Source organism: Lutra lutra, chromosome 2 (assembly GCF_902655055.1).
Source record: "Lutra lutra chromosome 2, mLutLut1.2, whole genome shotgun sequence".
Classification (NCBI taxonomy): domain Eukaryota; kingdom Metazoa; phylum Chordata; class Mammalia; order Carnivora; family Mustelidae; genus Lutra; species Lutra lutra.
In genome coordinates this window covers 116,603,977-116,619,799 of record NC_062279.1, presented here as the reverse complement: position 1 = coordinate 116,619,799, position 15,823 = coordinate 116,603,977, and the positions used below count along the sequence as shown (strand labels likewise).

At 36.2% G+C, this 15,823-nt stretch overlaps 1 long non-coding RNA gene across 1 annotated transcript in view; it reads right to left on the bottom strand.

Moving 5' to 3' along the window:
* LOC125093314 (uncharacterized) overlaps positions 1-15,823 on the bottom strand; it is a 46,413-nt gene that overhangs the window by 13,784 nt on the left and 16,806 nt on the right. Inside the window, exon 2 of the long non-coding RNA XR_007125204.1 lies at positions 9,948-10,061. This is a non-coding gene — a long non-coding RNA (uncharacterized LOC125093314). The remainder of the gene's footprint in view (positions 1-9,947; positions 10,062-15,823) is intronic.

Genomic DNA, 15,823 nt, shown 5'->3' with positions numbered 1-15,823 from the left:
TCAGATGGCATGCCTGTTACTTGAACTAGCTCCAATTTTGGTGGTCACAAAGTCCTGTAAAACAAAGAACTGTTCTAGCTAACCTAAACTTTAGGCCAAAAAGTCTACCTTTTTCTTTAGAAGAAAAGCGAGTCTCAGTAAGCATTCCTCAAATATTTCTTGGGCATTTTCCAGATTTGGTGGTAGGCAGTGAGGAGCTAATGATAAACAACATATCCAGCGACAGGCTGTAGTTAAGTGGTATGTACAGCTTGAGAATCAGCCACAGTACGATATTCAGAAGCTGTCTAGACAAGCAGAGTGTCAAAAATTTCCTTAGAAAGACAAATACAGTGGCGGAGTGTGCATCATTCCCAAGAAAGGCTCCGACAGCAATGCAGAGGTAAGCGATGGGCGAAATAACGTATGATTTCAACACAGTCTTGATTTCAACACAGTCTTGACTAGTTGTTCAGAAGAATAAAGTCAGTAAGCCTGGCATTGCTACTGGGTGAGTCTTGGGCTGCAGTGTGGACAGGAGGTGCGGTGTGTTCAGGGTGGTGGGAGAGCTGAATGCCCCAGTCTCACGGAGAATCGGTGCCCTGGGTGAAAGGGTAGCGGTGCAAATGGCACAGAACCTTGCACAGGGCAGCATTATGTGCTGATCTATGGCAAGGTGGGAATGGTAGAGGCAAGAACAGCCAGAAGCATCTTATGAGAGTGGCTGTGATTAGGTATGGGAGAGAGGAGGGAGAACTTGAAGGAGTCAACAACTTCTGAAGTTACACTTTTTGAATATAAGTCATTGACAGAATGCTGTTAGAATGAGCTGGTTGGTGAAGTCTAAAGGAAACAACTAGCCCACTAAAATAGATCAGACTGGAGACAATTCAGTGTGATACATCACATGGGAAACACATACTCAATTTACCAAAACATAGGCACATCCGAAGTTTAATGATGATTATGAGAGAATAGTTGATAATATGAGAATATTTGTAAATCAGAAATGGAATCACGTATATCCACTTCAAACTTCCTATGAAATTTTGTGACATCTGTTTGAATTAATCCTTGGTGCCCCGATGGCGGCATCTCTGTACTACATTATTTATTATCTCCCTGCATGATGGTCCTTATGTGAATAACTAAGCCCTTTAACAGTCCCCTCACTGGAGTCCCTCTTTGGAATGTGACATTATTAAAGAGATATACTTGATCTTGGTTTTAAACCTTGGAGAGAAGAAACCATGAGTGGGTCAAATGAAAGTGTTACACAGGAATAGGCTCTGGCAGGGAAATCTAAAGTGAAGTGCCAACTCGTTCTCCGCTGGGGCGGTGTTATCAGGATGACCTCCAACTCAGCGGCTTTTTAAACGTGCAGTGCTGCTGGCCAGCAGCACGCATCCTGTGAAGTTCTCAGAGATGGATTTTGCTTCCTGGGGAAAAGCTATTCATTCACATCTGTTTTCAAGGTTTTTAAGGGAAAAAAGAAAAAAAAAAAACAACGACAACGCTTGCCTTCCTGCTGCCTATAGGCAGGCTTAGAGAATGACATTACCATGCCTTTTCAAAATATTGAGCTAGCTGCCTAATAATGTTTTCTTCTAAATTATTCTAAAAAGAAAAGTAGTTGGCATGTATTGGGGCATGTTTTACATAAAAAAGCAATTTCAGTATTGACTGAAATAATTTAAATCAATTGTTCTCATTTTAAACAATAAAATATAAAGAAGGGGAAAAAAAAAACCTTCCCTTTTTAGTTATTCCCATGCATTTCACTTAAGATATATTTTAACCATGTTAGAAAACTTCTAAGAAATGTTTCACTATATTTACATTGATTTTGAGATATATGTCAAAATGATATATATATAACAAAATGTTTTAGTTTCTGCACTAGAATTAAACCTCTTGGTGATTATGACAATAGCCTTAAAATTTTGAAGTTCCTAAGATTTCCTCATTATTTAATTTCTGTTTTTTATTACATTATTTTAAAATATCAGAAATAATAATAATAACAACAACAATAACAACAACAACAACAACAACAATAATAATAATAATAACCTGACTGTTATGTAAGGTTGTGGTGAAGTTAATCTATATATGAAAATTTATGAGATAAAATTATTCACAAATAATGAAGACTTAAATTCTCCATTTTTGTTATCATTCTTGAAATCTGTTTTATTAACTAAAATACATATAATAGAGAGGTTAAAAGATTTAAATGATTGTTGATATCAGAAAAAAATAACAAAATTTAAATGGCATTTTTGAATGATTATATTTAGATTTGTTTTATGTTATTCTCCAGATTCCATACATTATTATAACATCAAATATGTCAAATCTTTATAGCTATTCAAGCTATTTCTGACTATTATATATTATTACATTCTGATTAGGGGCATCATTACAGTTACCATGCTGCCTTAAATTCCATAATTTGATCACTACTTCTCTCACTAAACGGTAAGTATGTGAAAGAAACTGAAAATATTTGTGCAAATGAATGTATCTGTTTCCAAATGCTTGTTTATTTTTCAAATTGGATAAGGTTATTCTTATTTATCATGGAAATGATATTATTTGCAGGCAAGAAATTGGGCTTCATTAGGGTTTAGCAGAAGACAGGTATGATAAAATTTCAAGGACTTATTAGGATAAATGCTCCAATGATCTCCTATGTGAATTGTTTCCTGCAATACATACTTGACAATAGTGAACAACATTGTTCATTATCTTTATCTGCTTACAGTCATAATAGGTTTAGGTAATTTATGGCCAATAAAATTATAACCCCTTGAGAACAGAGATCTTATTCTTCATTCTATGCCTTAAATTCCACAGCATACAGTATGATGACCTGTCGAAGATGACACTTAAATTATTTATTTTATTGATTGTACTTGGTATAAAAGTGTAATTCAACTCTCAACTCAGCAAATGTTAACTGAGTGCCTTCTGTGGCCAACAGGATGCTCAGGCCTGCATCAACCATGAGGAAACACAGTCACTCACTGAAAGAGATGAGTTATCAAGCAGGTTTGGTGATGTAAGGTAAGCAATGTAATTAGGTGGGTTTTTCATGCTCTAGAAGAAACTAGTCTCATCTAAATGGTTTAAGGAAGAACGTCAAAGAGCTGATGACGATGATGATAACTGTAGGAAAGCACAGAAGTTAGTTCCAATAGTGGGGTGCACATTTTGCAGAAGGAGAAGAGTACATGGAAAGGCTCAGAATGCCAGAGGGCATGAATGTCTTGAGCACTAGCAATATTGTTAGAATATACAGCACAGAAGAGGGAGGAAAGGAAGACCTTGACTATTATGCTAATAACTCTATACTGATCTTAGAGTAATTTCTTATCAATGTCTTCTTTCGACTCTCTGGTTTGGATAAATTAGCCGCCGAAGATACTGTTTTCTGAGATAGAAAATGCAGGGGGAGAAATAAGTTTGTGGACTAACATCAATTGGGTTTTAGATCCTTTGAACTGAGGTGCTCTTGAAACAACAAAAAATATCAAAATAGAGAGTATCAATATTATCAAAACATACTAGACTGGAAATGAGGAGAAAGACCTCAGGTGGAGAGCTCTTTGGAAAGATATACTTTGGAAAAGTAATCATTATATAGATGATACTTGAAGTCATATTGTGGGTTGAAATCTCAAAAATGAATATGTAGAGGGAAAATGGTCAAGGATTCATGAAATCTCTGTGGATGGATAGGTAAAAGGAAAAAAAAATATGAAAGGGCCAATGGAAGAATCCTTAAAAACACCAAATAGCATTTCTAGGAATGGACAGAATATGTCTTTACCAAGGCAAATGTTTAAGTAAATCATTAAAACCAACAGGGTCTATTTCTGAGAACTCTCTTCTGTGTGGTTCAACAAAATGTACAGTCTGAGGTAAGAATTGGAGACATTAAATTGGCTAAATTATTTAGCAAAAGGAAATTCTTTTATTCAGTTTTCCAGAACATTATTTAAATAATTGCCACACATTATTTTACAAAGAAAGCACCTCACAATAAATCAAATAATAACCACACAAGAAAACAAAGCATCATAAACATATGGTAGATGAAGAGAAAGACTTTTTATATACTGTTGACAGATTTCTTGTACTAAATACCAGAGATTTAAAAACTATGATTAGTATGTTAAAAGAAATAACGTGAGCTCCAACATATTTTCAGGAAACAGAAAACTAAAAAATGTGATGTAGCATACTTGGATAGAAAATAGAAACTCAAGAAGAATTATATATATAACAAGGAAAATATAAAACTTAAATGAAACAGACAACAAATTAGAAACAAATAAAACTAAAGGAGATGTCAAAAATTTATGCCAAAATAACACAAGGAAACAGAGAATATAAATGCTATAATGAGAAGGTTTAATGTGTATTTAACAGGAGTTCCAGAAAGAGACGCAAGAGAAAACAGCATATTTTATTTTTTATTTTTTATTTTATTTATTTTTTTTTAAAGATTTTATTTATTTATTTGACAGAGAGATCACAAGTAGATGGAGAGGCAGGCAGAGAGAGAGAGAGAGAGAGAGAGAGAGAGAGAGAGAAGCAGGCTCCCTGCTGAGCAGAGAGCCCGATGCGGGACTCGATCCCAGGACCCTGAGATCATGACCTGAGCTGAAGGCAGCGGCTTAACCCACTGAGCCACCCAGGCGCCCCGAAAACAGCATATTTTAAAGGTAATAGCTGGAAAATTTCCAGAACTGTCAAACAACACATATCTTCACATCCAGCAAGCCTAATAAATTTCAAACAGAATTAAAACAAAGCACACATACACATATGCATAGACATGCCAACTCATAATCTAGTGTCACTTTAGAAAACTCAATGCATGAAGATGGTCTTAAAAATTGCTAGAACAGACTTCTGTGTGATATTTCATTCTGTTTATTGTACTTTCCTTATCTGAGCTTCCACTGAATGGGCCATATCAACTGTTTCCAATTAAAATGTTAAACTTTAAAAGTAAAAAAAAAAAAAAAAAAATTGCTAGAACAGAAGGAGAAATTGGGAACAGAAAGTGGACACTCTGAGAAGAATTGATTCTTTACAGTGATGATATCGTATGTAAATCTCTGTACTGACAGAAATTGTCAAGCTAGGAGTCTGTATCTGTAAAAATATTTTTCACGGAGAAATAGTACCACTCTTAGGACACTTGAAGTCAACTCTGACTTCTTCCCTGAGCTCTTGGCTTTGTCTTTTTTTGTTTTGTATTGTTATGTTTTTGTTTTTGTTTTTGTTTTTCCTGGGTCTCCTTATGATGTTAACTAACTGACAAGGATGTGAATCTCTGTGGAACTGAGGATAGGCCTACCGGAGCCCAACACCCATTTCCTTACAGATTATGCTATATGGATCTAGAATCCCAGAATTCTGCACAATAATAGCTTCATGTTGCTTTTTAGGCCTGTGCAGGACACATCCCCAGTCTTACCTGCCACTGGCTGAATGAAAATTCTGCTCTAACTCTTGCTGCTCTCCCAAGCTTGAGGAGGAGCCAAAAGATGGCTCTTTGAAGAGATGGGTGGGATTTTGAACAGAGTACAGTCATGTGGACAAGGTGTCCACACCCAGGTACTTAGGAGCCTTGGAGGTCAGAAATGTAGGAGGGAAGAGGAGCACCAGGAGTCTCCAAGTGTATTCCTGCACTGGGCTCTAAAAATATTAAGGGTGGGTATGTACAAAGAGAGTTTCAGGGTGTTTGTTAACAAGTAGAATTTTGTTAAATAATTATTAAGTCATCACTTCACTCAAAAGGAAAAATGAAAGAGAATGAAAAAAGTAATTCAAAGAGAGAAAAGAAAGGAAAGATAGAAAAATAAAAATTAAACAAGACCCACAGAAAACATAAAACAGCACTATAAATAAAAAAAAAATTAAAATTAGCCGTAGTCAGCTTAAATCTAAAAGGCTCAAATCTTCCAACAAAGAGAGTATCAGACTAAATAAAAAATATGTATACTCATCTTTACACTGTTCAAAAGAAGCTCATGTAAAATATAAAGAATGAAAAACCTTGAAATCCAAGAACACACGCACACTTATACAACACACACACATAGATGTGTACATAAATTTATATTTATACATAAATTCTGCACAAAAGTGGTTGTAGCTATATTCCTAACAGACAAAAGATACTTTAAGGAAAAAAGTAATACTGGCTACCTATATGAAAACAGCACGATGATTAAAGTTTCAATTTAACAGGAAGATAAAACAATTTTAAGTTAGCCTGTATCTAAGAATATAGCTTTACAAAGGATCTTTGAGTCAAAGTTCTCCAATTTCAAGAAACAGAAAGAAAAACCGGCTTAGTTAGAAAAGAAAAATGTTGATACAAAGTGAAGTGATTAGCATGCGATGTCTGGAGGGCAGGAAGAATGAGAAAACAGAAACGAGTTCCAGGCATTAACACCTGCACCCAAGGACATGGTGCAAGGAGGGGTCCAGACCCTGGGCACAGCTGCCTGACACTGCCACGGCCAGATGTGAATCAAGTGCATGCTCCCCTGATTCTATGCCTTTTGAGCCCTATGTTGGGAATAATACAATATGGTGTCTTTTTTTTTGTTTGTTTGTTTTCAGGTTTTAGGTTTTGTTTTCATTAAGGGTGAGGTAAAGAGCTTCAAATATTTAGGTAATTGCCTCCAATTACTGAAAGACTAATTATTATGTAATTTCCTAAGAAATATATGACCACTTAAAATGAGGGGGGTGTGTGTGTGTTTGTGTGTGTATATTTAATAATGTAAAATTAAGGTCACAACATGCTGACTACCAATTCCTTTCTGTGTTCTGGCTACACACAGCTATGTGCATACCTACACACAAAAATACTGACATGTTTCTAGTACTGGTATTCAGTAAAAATGAAATAAAATGACAGGCTTAGCAATATTAAAATAGACTATTGCCGTGGCAAATAACAGAATAAAAACTTTCCTCAAAACGATAGCCTAACGTTCAAAGATGTGATTTTTCATGGAAACTACTACTGAGAAGGAATTCAACTTGCCTTTTCATGCCTAACTCTGAATGGTATTTCTGAATTATTGACTCACCTATAAGAAATGTTCCTAAAATAACCTTAATAATTAAGAGGATGGAATTCAATTTCCAAATAAAAAATAACTTGTCTCATACCCACTCTGACCACATACACATACATGCACATACACACCATATAGGACTGAGACCTTTCTGTATGGAACTCTGCTTGCCATCATCACTTAATTAGTCTTGAGGAAGCGACTGGCAATTTGACAGGGAGAGAGGCAAGCTGACAGCTTCTCATCAAATATCAAGCACTGCTGTGTTTCCTATGTCAATCTGGATTTGACATTTAATTTAAAAAGTATCTTTTTTTTTTTTAAAGATTTTATTTATTTATTTGACAGACAGAGATCACAAGCAGGCAGAGAGGCAGGCAGAGAGAGAGGAGGAAGCAGGCTCCCTGCTGAGCAGAGAGCCCGATGTAGGGCTCGATCCCAGGACTCTGAGATCATGACCTGAGCCAAAGGCAGCGGCTTAACCCACTGAGCCACCCAGGCGCCCCTAATTTAAAAAGTATCTTAACATAGGTCTACACACAATAAAACAGCAGCTACAAAACCAATTTTTTTCATATTTAATGTTAAAAAGTGCCTGTTGCCCAGAAGGCAGAATTATTTTAAGAAAAGCGTCAGTGCTTTAATTCTGGGAATATTGGCAGTAATAAGAAAAAAGCATTTTTCAGTAGTTCGAGATATTGGATTTGGCTCAGAAAGAGAAAATCATGGTGTTTAATAAGAAAATTGTGTTGCTGTGAATATAGAATTTCTATTGATAGATTTAGTAACCAACTTGGATAAAAGTTTACTCCACCTGTGTGTGTGTGTGTGTGTGTGACAGAGACAGTGTGAGATTTCTCTCCCACATACATGTATGTACGTAAATGATAAATACAACATAGAAGCATTGGTACTGTGCATCTCATAGATTCTTTCTTTCTTTTTAATAAAGACTTTATCTTCTCATGAAAAATTGAGAATAGAAACGATAGTATATTTTGATTTTACAGAAAAATGAGTACATTCTTAAGATAACATAATTAGTGGTAGAAGCAATATTTTTCATCATATTATTAACCTAATAAAATTCTTTTGACATTATTTCATTGTGACTAGCTGAAGAAAAACAACTTTTCATAAATAATAGGAGATTTCAATTTAGTGTTTTCAGTGTTTTAGATTATATTAGGAAATGAAAGCTTAATATTCTTCATTACTCTAAAATTTCAAATTAAATTATAAAACTGCTAAATTATCATAATTGAAATCATAATCAGATTATTTATTTACTATTATAAAAATACTGGATAACAATGTCTTAGGATAGCAAATATCAAGTCCTGTTTAAAACACTAGATATTTTGGGGTGCCTGGGTGGCTCAGTGTTTGGGCACCTGCCTTAGGCTCAGGTCATGATCCCAGAGTCCTGGGATCAAGTCCTGCACTGGGCTCCCTTCTCAGTGGCAAGACTCCTTCTCCCTCTCCCAGTCCCCCTGTTTGGGTTCCCTCTCTCACTATCTCTCTGTGTCAAATAAATAAATAATGTCTTTAAAAAAAAACTAGTTCTTGTTCTTTAATAAACTCCACATCACTCTCCTTTCTTGTAATATATTTCTTAGAATTTTCTTCCCTCAATGGTTCCAAGATTAGTATTTGCCAGTTGGATGGCCCCAAGTTTTGATATGAAAAGCAGGAGTAGGAAGAAGTCATTATATTCTTAAGAGATACTAATGACCAAATATGGCTGTTACTCAGATATATCAGCAATTTCCAACTTTACTGTTGCAAGTTAATATAGTGTGTAGGATAGTATGCAAATGATTCAGAATTGTGGTGTTTTCCCTGCAAACTTTCAAAAACCATCTCCTTCAGTTATGCAGGCTGTCTTTTGTGACTGTTTCCACGACCCTCCAGCAGCAGCGCCAGGATTTGTCTGCACAGCCTCTGCTCTTTCTACATGTGTGAAAGCCCTAAATATTTTATTAATCCCTTTTGTCTCATACTATTTACTATGCCTCTGTTTACTCAACAAAGTATAGAATGATGACCTTCACTAAAGAAATGTGCTGTTTAAACCTTAATGACCTACACAGGAGACCTATAACTATGATGGGAATAAAGTAGCTTTGTAGCTTCTGGGTGCTTGTTATCTGTTTGTGGCATCTCGACGCAGAGCTGGCCCATTATCCAAATAAATAACAATCAAAAAAAGCAATTACAAAAAAGCAAAGAGACTTCCTTTCACTTGGAAGTTAATAACCTGAATTTTATTCCTTTTTAGCAATTCTTGACAAGTTTTTGTTTCCTCTTACATAAAAATACTTGAAGTGGTATTGCTCTAAACGATCATATATATCTTATTGTCAATAACAAATCTAGGGCTGCAATCTCTACAAAACCATGCTATTTTTTCCTAAAGTATGCTGTTTTAATATTCTTTATTAATTTCACTCCTATTTGGCCTTAACTACTATCTTCAAGTAGAGAATCATTAACATCTTTTGGCTGAAACAAAACTTAAAAAGTGGTCTTTAAAACAAAACATCAGTGTTGTCTTTTTGGAAACAATAAATGAAGAAGGTCTGTCTCACTCAGATAATATTCTGCCCTTTTCCTTCTAGTATAAACTGATTGTGGGTAAAGACCAAACCTTGTTTATCAACATACATACCTTTTGCCTTCTCAACCACGGCATACAGCATAGTGCCTTGAACATAAGTAGGTACTCTCTAGATGTCTTTAATTAAAATAATAAAGTTTAAATTCAAGTAAGGTGAGATACAGGGAGGTTGAACAGAGAGCTATACTGAATAAAAAAAAAAAAAAAAAAAAAAGCTATGGTCAGATTATACTTACTGCATAAATGTGGTAGGACCAGTCCATGGGAGAGTAAGAATAAGAACAGAATGTGAAGATGGTCCATCTTAATTAGAGGCTCTTAACCTTCTCATCAATTATGTATATACACATCTGTATAGAAAAAAAGAAGCTGTTGCATTTTACTTTTTTGGGAATTTGTCAAAATGATTCTATATCTTTCATAAACTTTAGTGCTTACAATAATCTTAGTTGGAAAGATAACCACTACTTACATAATCAAATTCAAACTTCTCATATATCATTTCCTCTAAGGAACTTTTGTTTTTCATCTCAAATTATTCACTTTCCTCTGTGACTCCATTTTATATTATACCCAATTTTATCATAGCAATTTTAATACTTCATTGTACTTATTTCCCTATCAAACTGGCCCTTCCCTACATTGAGCGTACCTTGGAGACAGAAAATAAGCATTTAAAAACATACTTCCTGAGGCACCTAGGTGACTCAGTTAGTTAAGCATCTGCCTTGGGCTCAGGTCATGATCTCGGGGTTCTGGTACTGAGCCCCGTGTTGGGCTCCTCACTCAGCAGGGAGTCTGCTTCTTCCTCTTCTCCTCCCTTGCTCATCTTCCCTCTCTCTCAAACAAATTCAATCTTTAAAAAAAACACACATACTCTTGAATGAATGAATGTACGAATGCATGAATTTATGTTTCTTGAATGAATGCATGGAGAAACTTTTTTTGTTGTTGTTTTTTCTGTGTAGGCTTGTATACCAAATAGTATTCTTATCTGAAGGCTTGGATAGAATGTTCTTCATTCCTAAATTGGCCAAGGAGAATGCAAAGTGAGAGGACATGGAGAAAGTAACAGAATATTTGGCTCCTGAAGTGGATTACTCAACATTAATCTACCTCTGCACACCTTGTATCTGTTGTATACAGTTGTCTGTTTTTTTGTATAGTAGTCAAAAAGATATTTTTGTTGGAGAAAAACCTGGCAGGAGAAAAGAGTGATTATAGGGTAGATGATGACATGTCTATTTCCTCTATGGCTCCAGGAAAGAAACTTGAGCAGCTACCATCAAGGGGTGAAGGCCGCAGGTTCTCAGGATTGCATAGAAAAACTGTGCATGTCTCTGGCTGAAAGTCCAGCTACTTTGGTGTCCAGGTGACCACATACAATTATACACTGAGATGAAACCCTTTTCTTCTGCCACGAGGGAGAACTTTACATGATTCTGACTGTAAGGAAGAGAAATACTCAGAACATTTCAGAGTGGCGACTTGCAGTGGCAAGACTTCCATGAGTGACTTTGTGTAAAACAGGTGTGGACAAGTGGGAGCTGAAGGAGTGATGGGAGCGTGGAGTAATACAGCATGGGGACTACAGTTGTGCAAAGGTCTCCTTCGAGTGGCCCGAAGCAGGAACAAGATGCTGTGGAAGGGAGAGCTGTGCTCACACCATTGCACAGGTCAGGGCTATCAAACTCAGTCATTTGAGTAAAAGGATTTGAGTAAAAGGTTTTGAGGACACAACTGAAATTGGAAACTATAAATCTGCCTCACCTGGCAGAGTTATGTGATTTTCTCCAAGAAAGCTCAGCAGCTCAGAAGATGGAGAATGTTATTAGAGAGATCCAGGTTGAGAGTGTGTTCAGATGGAAGTAGAAGAAAGGCAGCATCACAGGGAGATTGAAGATAAGAGTGATAGGAAGTGGCCCAGCATGATGATGAAGCTCATTAGGAATGTAAAGCCAAGAATCATGATATGAAAAACTATATATATAAAGAGGGATTTAAGACCTAAGTGAATGAATGGATATATTTAGTGAGGATAAGCATTTGTTATTAGAGAGAGGAATTTAGGACGTAGTTCAGTTTATGAGATTATAAATCCTGCCTTTGGCCTCAGGAGGAGTTTCCTGAAGAAAAATGATGTGATATTATTGTTGTAAAAAATATTAAGAAATTTGGAATGCAATAAAGTTACTCAGGATAATGAATATTGTGGAAATGGGGAAACCAAAATGAGTGGCTCATCACATTCTCCTTAGAATGAAAGGCTATAGGTTTGCATTTAGTTGTATAGATTATGAAAAAGTAACAACAGTTATTCTTAATATCCTCAAATGTCATTCCTTGAAACCAGAAAGCTCTCTTTTTGATACACAGCATAGTGCAAATGGCAATGAGGTAGGGTGCTCAAGATGCCCAGGATTCTTCCAGGTGCTTGGGTCCTAGCAGGATTTGCTGAGAGATGAGAGATGGTAGAGCGAGGAGGTTGGAGCAAGGTGTTTCAGAGGCCAGCCCTGGAAGTGGTATACTCAGGTTCACTTCCTTTTCCTTGGCTGAAACTTAAAAAGGACCATGTAATTGCATAAGAGCTGGGAATTATAGTTTGTGTGCATAGGAAGAAGAGGAGAAATATGAATATTGGTAAACACCAGCATTCTCTGACACAACAGGCGATGGCAAAAACATTGCTATGTAGTATGATTTTACAGTGAAGGACAACAGCAACAATAAAGGTTGTCTGGAAGGCTTATGTAAATCTGGAAAAATTCTTAGCTTGTCCTCAGACAAGATTCTTGTGAAGAAACAAGTAACTTTCTGAGAATGTTATCAGGATAAAATATTATTCAAATTGTGGACCCTAAATATAATCTGCAATAACAATGGGAATAGATTAGCGTTTTTAAAGTCACATTATCAAAGTGAGGATTAGTGGCAAGTCATTGAGGAGACTCAGAAGAGGGAAGACTGGTTGAGCAACTGAGCTCCAATGGACGAAGGAAGTTCTCCCTATTGGTATCACAGGATGTCATGGGAAGGAGAGAGGACAACCTGACAGGGAAAGAAGATAGAGACCACATATACTAAGGATTTCAAGTATAGGTAAATTATTTAATTGTCTGAGAATATTACTGTCAGTAGCTGCACCATGTATCAATGGTTATGAAAGCTCAGAATTAAAACACCAGCAACATTTCTGGTGGTATATTTCTGCGACAAGAGAATCAAACTATCTTATTTACTTACATGCAGGAAATATTTAGTTATGATATATCACAATAAATTCTGAGTTTCTAATTTTTTATTCTTCACAGTTTTACTTATTTTCTTCAAATAATACATGTTTATGGTCTCTTGTAATATACTTTGTTTGACCCCCGCTGGAGGAAAAAAAAGTGGGACAGTCTGCCCTCAGACTATTTAAAAGATAGTAGGAATAATCATGGATATATAGGTGAGTGTCACAAATGAAAGAGTTATGCACAAAAAGTTATTTACATAAATATGGAATATGAGAAATATGACTTAAATGCATAACACGGACACACACAACTATGCACACCTCACACACACACATTAGGGAGCTTGTCTGACTATCCAAGAAATATGTGTGTATGTCATCAGTTAGTAGACAAAGAGAGGAAAGAACAGTGCAGAATGACATGCTTCCCCAGTAGTAGTCCTTTCCAGGGAAATATGTGAGTTTTGTGAAGAAGAGGAAGAGGGAACACATGAAGAATTGGCAGGAGACAAAACTGTGGAAGTCAGTACCTACCAGAACATGAAACACCTTTGGCTCAATGTTAAGGCATTTGAGCCTAAAATAATCCACTGAAGAACTGTAAACAGGGAAATGGTTTTACAATGAACATTATAGGAAGATCACCCTGACTCTAGTGTGGAAAGAAGCATAAGAATGGGTATGGAATTTATTAGGAAGTTATTCCAGTTGTTCAGGTAAAACTGGTAAGTCCTAAATGAGGGTAATGACAGTTGAAATTGAGAGAAGAGAATGGATATTAAAAAAGAAAAAAAAAACCTAAGAATGTAGAATCTTTAACTCTGGGGCTTATTGAAAATAATGGGATGAATGAGATCAGGGAGACTGGGAGTGGTCTTGTCTGAGTGATTTCATTCACTGAGATAAGGAGAACAGGAAGACAGGAACATATCATAAATATTTTCCTTTCAGGTGCCCATGTGTTTGGACTTTTGGTATGACACTCAACAGGTATGATTTAGTTGGTGATCATACTCTGAGATTTGTCAGCATTTACATGGTACCAAAAGCCATATTGTACATGAGTTCACCCAGGAAGATAGATACATATAATAAAAATGAATGCCAAGGGCAAAGACTTGGGAATAGAAAATGTAAGAGATGACTAGAGGAAGAAAGTCAGGAGGAGGAATGAAGTAAATGTTGGAGGAAAATCAGATATTAAAAATTGAGAGAAATTAGGAGAGAAGACTTTCATAAAAGAGAGAACTTTCAATAGCTGCAAATAATGTAGAAAGTTTCAGGAGGCAGCAAAGTGTTGATTCAACTTCTTAAACAGGATTATGAAACCATTATCTTAATTATACAGATTGCAGAGGCATTACAGAGGTCAGGGTGATGATCTCTTTCAAAAGGAATGCTTCTCTTGGCAATGCTTTTCTTTAGTAATACCTAAGCCTGAAGTATATAAAGTTTGATCTCCTATTTCTTTTACAAAGGTAATTTGAACATGCTCCCATGCATGTATATTTAATGCATAAAGAGCAAAGATACTGCTCAAGATCTTGGTTTAAAAAACAGTAACAGAGAAAAGTAACAACAATAAAATAGATACAAAAGAAAGTGTGATTGGAGCAGCAGACTGTTATCAAGGAGATATTCAATTAAAATTACATCTCAAACCCAAGAGTAAAATATAGTATAGAATATGGACATTCTATAATTCCAGTAGCTGATTTAATGTTTACAGAAGATTCAGTGAAGAGATGAAAGTAAGTGATTTTATTGTGGGCAAAGACTTTAAACAACTATGCCTTCAAGAGAATAAGACTAGGGACGCCTGGGTGGCTCAGTTGGTTAAGCAGCTGCCTTCGGCTCAGGTCATGATCCCAGCGTCTTTGGGATCGAGTCCCACATCGGGCTCCTTGCTCGGCGGGGAGCCTGCTTCTCCCTCTGCCTCTGCCTGCCACTCTGTCTGCCTGTGCTCGCTCTCCCTCCCTCTCTCTCTGACAAATAAATAAATAAAATCTTTAAAAAAAAAAAAAAGAAAAGAGGATAAGACTAATATTTTCAAAACACAGATTACAAAATTTACTCCCAGGCAAGGCACTATGGTTATAAGGAGACTCTATATATTCATAAATTGTTTGACAGGTTTTGTTTGGCCAAAACTAAATAATCAAGCTAATTTCTCATATGGCTGAAAGATTTATTTTTCTGAGTATGGCAAATATGACTACAATAGTGTTCTAAATACTGAATATTAGCACAAAGATCTTTTTTTTTTTAACTCTTAAAGCTTTTGTTTTACTAATATTTATAGACAGAACATTACAGGCCCAATTTTCAAATACATACTTTCTTAAAATTTAATTTAATTTATTAATTTTTAAATTAACATGTAATGTATTATTTGTTTTAGGGGTACAGGTCTGTGAATCATCAGTCTTACACAATTCACAGGACTCACCATAGCACATACCCTCCCCAGTGTCCATCACCAAGCTACCCCATCCCTACCATCCCCCCTCCCCTCCAGCAACCCTTAGTTTGTTTCCTGAGATTAAGAGTCCCTTATGGGTTGTCTCCCTCCCTGGTCCCATCTTGTTTCATTTTTCTTCCCTTTTCCCCAATGACCTCCCACCCTGCCTCTCAAATTCCTCATATCAAAGAGATCATATGAAAATTGTCTTTCTGGGGGCACCTGGGTGGCTCAGTGGGTTAAAACCTCTGCCTTCAGCTTAGGTCATGATCCCAGGGTCCTGGGATCAAGCCCCGTATTAGGCTCTCTGCTCAGTGGGGAGCCTGCTTCCTCCTCTCTCTCTCTCTCTGCCTGCCTCTCCACCTACTTGTGATCTCTCTCTCTCTGTCAAATAAATAAAATCTTAAAAAAAA